The sequence below is a fragment of the Schistocerca americana genome, unplaced genomic scaffold (genome assembly GCF_021461395.2).
Source record: "Schistocerca americana isolate TAMUIC-IGC-003095 unplaced genomic scaffold, iqSchAmer2.1 HiC_scaffold_158, whole genome shotgun sequence".
In the NCBI taxonomy this organism is placed as follows: Eukaryota; Metazoa; Arthropoda; class Insecta; order Orthoptera; family Acrididae; genus Schistocerca; species Schistocerca americana.
In genome coordinates, this window is record NW_025725666.1 from 25,001 (window position 1) to 30,000 (window position 5,000).

The 5,000-nt window shown below is 53.8% G+C and overlaps 1 non-coding gene across 1 annotated transcript in view; it reads left to right on the forward strand.

Annotated features, from left to right (window-relative positions):
- The first annotated feature begins 3,930 nt into the window (after positions 1-3,930).
- The window catches only part of LOC124570064, a 1,910-nt gene continuing 840 nt past the window's right edge, over positions 3,931-5,000 (forward strand). The window contains exon 1 of the ribosomal RNA XR_006971458.1: positions 3,931-5,000. This exon is cut by the window's right edge and continues 840 nt beyond it. This is a non-coding gene — a ribosomal RNA (small subunit ribosomal RNA).

Genomic DNA, 5,000 nt, shown 5'->3' on the forward strand with positions numbered 1-5,000 from the left:
GAAGAGTCTTCCTAGGCCATGACCCACCGGAAGGGCGCAGCGTCCCCCACCCCAGACATGTGACGTCACACTATCGGTATTGACGACTAGACTGATTCCTTATAATCATTTGCGATACACCGGTGGAAGCTGCCGAGACGAGTAACTACATAGCGGGCTCGCCGTGTCACTAATGTACAGAGATACAATAGTTTCGACTGGAACCGGATTAAACGTATACACGGCGCTGATTAGTAATAGATAGAGCCATCAGAATACAGATAATGTATACAACTGTCCGTATACATGCTGAAAGACTCTGCTCACAATCACACGTCAGCCAGACACTCTTATCACGCACTACTCTCTGCCTGTAACAGGCACACAGACAATATGTAAGCACCAGCATGGAACAACACCCAGTGCATCCTCTCTGCCACATTAGACAATCCACACTATCATAACCAGACCGGGAGGTCCACTCACAAAACAGAATATCTCACCCTTCCGACAACCACCATTGCTCAGCTAAGCCACCAACACCCACACATGTCCTACACAGGGGTGCACCCAACATCACAATACTGCCTCCTGTCACACCACACAAACAATGGCAGGAATGAAAGACACAGGTCTGCCACAAGCATGGAATCAGAGCGCCGCCTGTTATGAGCCAAAGGTGCACCCTGACGTGGCAAATCAGATGATGCCGCAGTCATTTACTTACGATAATCACAATCAACAAACCGGCCCCCCCCCCCCCCCCAAAACACCTTTCCTTACAACAATGTGTACCTTAACCTAACCCGTATTGTACCTTAACCTAACCCGTATTGTACCTTAACCTAACCCGTATTGTACCTTAACCTAACCCGTATTGTACCTTAACCTAACCCGTATTGTACCTTAACCTAACCCGTATTGTACCTTAACCTAACCCGTATTGTACCTTAACCTAACCCGTATTGTACCTTAACCTAACCCGTATTGTACCTTAACCTAACCCGTATTGTACCTTAACCTAACCCGTATTGTGCCTTAACCTAACCCGTATTGTGCCTTAACCTAACCCGTATTGTGCCTTAACCTAACCCGTATTGTGCCTTAACCTAACCCGTATTGTGCCTTAACCTAACCCGTATTGTGCCTTAACCTAACCCGTATTGTGCCTTAACCTAACCCGTATTGTGCCTTAACCTAACCCGTATTGTGCCTTAACCTAACCCGTATTGTGCCTTAACCTAACCCGTATTGTGCCTTAACCTAACCCGTATTGTGCCTTAACCTAACCCGTATTGTGCCTTAACCTAACCCGTATTGTGCCTTAACCTAACCCGTATTGCGCCTTAACCTAACCCGTATTGCGCCTTAACCTAACCCGTATTGCGCCTTAACCTAACCCGTATTGCGCCTTAACCTAACCTATATTGCGCCTTAACCTAACCTATATTGCGCCTTAACCTAACCTATATTGCGCCTTAACGTAACCCGCGTTGCGCCTTAACGTAACCCGCGTTGCGCCTTAACGTAACCCGCGTTGCGCCTTAACGTAACCCGCGTTGCGCCTTAACCTAACCCGCGTTGCGCCTTAACCTAACCCGCGTTGCGCCTTAACCTAACCCGCGTTGCGCCTTAACCTAACCCGCGTTGCGCCTTAACCTAACCCGCGTTGCGCCTTAACCTAACCCGCGTTGCGCCTTAACCCAACCCGCGTTGCGCCTTAACCCAACACACGTTGGGCCTTAACCCAACACACGTTGGGCCTTAACCCAACACACGTTGGGCCTTAACCCAACACACGTTGGGCCTTAACCCAACACACGTTGGGCCTTAACCCAACACACGTTGGGCCTTAACCCAACACACGTTGGGCCTTAACCCAACACACGTTGGGCCTTAACCCAACACACGTTGGGCCTTAACCCAACACACGTTGGGCCTTAACCCAACACACGTTGGGCCTTAACCCAACACACGTTGGGCCTTAACCCAACACACGTTGGGCCTTAACCCAACACACGTTGGGCCTTAACCCAACACACGTTGGGCCTTAACCCAACACACGTTGGGCCTTAACCCAACACACGTTGGGCCTTAACCCAACACACGTTGGGCCTTAACCCAACACACGTTGGGCCTTAACCCAACACACGTTGGGCCTTAACCCAACACACGTTGGGCCTTAACCCAACACACGTTGGGCCTTAACCCAACACACGTTGGGCCTTAACCCAACACACGTTGGGCCTTAACCCAACACACGTTGGGCCTTAACCTGCTCTGTAATTGTCATACGACGCGTTAAATTAGTGTAGTGTTGCCTAACTGCAACCCCCGCAATATAGTTTGCTACCCGCACTGCCCGGTCCCCAGAGTATCGCTTCATGTTAAACACCTTGCAGCTATACACTGTAATGCGGATGGCAGCAGGACGTACATGCTCAATGCCCTTCGCAGTTGTTCATTGGCATTCGCATGGCGAAGCACAGCCTACGTTGTGGTACGGCTTGTGTCAACTGTCCGCTGATGTTGTACGTCCAAATCACACACTGTACTGCACATTGGTCCTCATGTACTGAATGATACATCGTGGTACATGTGTGACCGTACCACGACTGCGCCAACAACGGCGAACCATACGGTCCAAATATTGTGCACTCAGCTACGTGTCGTCTCCCTATAAGAGCTGGATTGCAGTATGGTATGCCGTGGATGGCGATCAGCATGAGCCGTCTGTTGATGTAGTGGCGCGTGTTGTCAGACGTAGTCGTCTCTTCTCACTCACCGTGATAGCATGGTGCACTGCGTTCCACATCTGCGACATGCGACAGAGGCCGGTTGACAGTCGTTCGCGCAATGGACATCGCATACGTACGGGGGCCACCTTCCACGTGTTCGCGAAGCGTGCACATGTTGTTGCGTGTATGTGGGCAGACATAGTGTGTCGTGACACCTGACACAGGCATGCAACAATCGTTGAATTTGCAAATGGCGATGGACGTCTACGTTTGCTGGTGACGTTACGCAAATGAACAACTGGTAAACCGTTGTGGTGCGGTTGTTCTCGCTAGAGGTGAATCAGTGATGGCGACGATCGGTTGAGCTACCAACCGGTTGTTTCAGCGATACCCACCATGCCCACGAACGTGAATGGCATGTGGGTGTGAAGCGATACGCGGCGGTGGCTGGGTGGGACCGTCCCCGGCCGGTGAGGGGGGGCCTCCCGGCGTGCTGGCCGCGCGGTGCGTGGGCGCACGCGCTACAGCCGGCTGGTGGGGGCGGCCAGTGGCAGGCGCGCCGGCCGACGGAGGCGGCAGGCGGCGCAGCTGCGCGCCGGCGCACCCTGCACGCGGCGCCGTGCGGCCAAAGTAGGTCCTCGCGGGCCCGGTGCGAAGCGCGGTGGACATCTGCAGTGTGCTGGTCCGATTGAGGACTGTGTGCGCTGAGGATGCGCCGCCGCCCGGCGCTCGGCGCCGCGACGCCGTCTGCTGCTCGGTCGCCTCTGCGGTTCTCGCAGGTGGTTTGTATCGCAGCTGTGCGGACGTGTTGGCGCGTTCGCTTCGGCACCCAAGTGGGGCTTTTGTCCTTCTGTGGCGCTGGCGTTGGAGCTGCCGGCCACCGTAGGTGGCGCGTGTTGTCTCCCGCCGGCAATGCCACGACAGCACGCTCCCGGGCCTCTGTCGGCAGCGGCAAGCTCAGTTGGGAGCACGGGTGGTCGCACCTAAAGCGTCTACTCGCCAAACTCCGGGCGATTGCGCCTCTCTCGAACCCGACCAAGTACTTAGGACGGCGCTGCGCGCCGCCGGGACCTGAGAGGGTTTCGAGGTGTATTGTGCAGGGGAGCTCAGCCTCCTCCTGTTTGCAGAATAATTGAGCGGACGCTTGCGTGTTCGCGCGGGCCCCCGGGACACACTCCCGGGCGGCCGGCTGCTCAGCTCTAGTTGACGCAGCTCCCTGGTTGATCCTGCCAGTAGTCATATGCTTGTCTCAAAGATTAAGCCATGCATGTCTCAGTACAAGCCGCATTAAGGTGAAACCGCGAATGGCTCATTAAATCAGTTATGGTTCCTTAGATCGTACCCACGTTACTTGGATAACTGTGGTAATTCTAGAGCTAATACATGCAAACAGAGTCCCGACCAGAGATGGAAGGGACGCTTTTATTAGATCAAAACCAATCGGTCGGCTCGTCCGGTCCGTTTGCCTTGGTGACTCTGAATAACTTTGGGCTGATCGCACGGTCCTCGTACCGGCGACGCATCTTTCAAATGTCTGCCTTATCAACTGTCGATGGTAGGTTCTGCGCCTACCATGGTTGTAACGGGTAACGGGGAATCAGGGTTCGATTCCGGAGAGGGAGCCTGAGAAACGGCTACCACATCCAAGGAAGGCAGCAGGCGCGCAAATTACCCACTCCCGGCACGGGGAGGTAGTGACGAAAAATAACGATACGGGACTCATCCGAGGCCCCGTAATCGGAATGAGTACACTTTAAATCCTTTAACGAGTATCTATTGGAGGGCAAGTCTGGTGCCAGCAGCCGCGGTAATTCCAGCTCCAATAGCGTATATTAAAGTTGTTGCGGTTAAAAAGCTCGTAGTTGGATTTGTGTCCCACGCTGTTGGTTCACCGCCCGTCGGTGTTTAACTGGCATGTATCGTGGGACGTCCTGCCGGTGGGGCGAGCTGAAGGCGTGCGACGCGCCTCGTGCGTGCTCGTGCGTCCCGAGGCGGACCCCGTTGCAATCCTACCAGGGTGCTCTTGAGTGAGTGTCTCGGTGGGCCGGCACGTTTACTTTGAACAAATTAGAGTGCTTAAAGCAGGCAAGCCCGCCTGAATACTGTGTGCATGGAATAATGGAATAGGACCTCGGTTCTATTTTGTTGGTTTTCGGAACCCGAGGTAATGATTAATAGGGACAGGCGGGGGCATTCGTATTGCGACGTTAGAGGTGAAATTCTTGGATCGTCGCAAGACGAACAGAAGCGAAAGCATTTGCCAAGTATGTTTTCATTAATCAA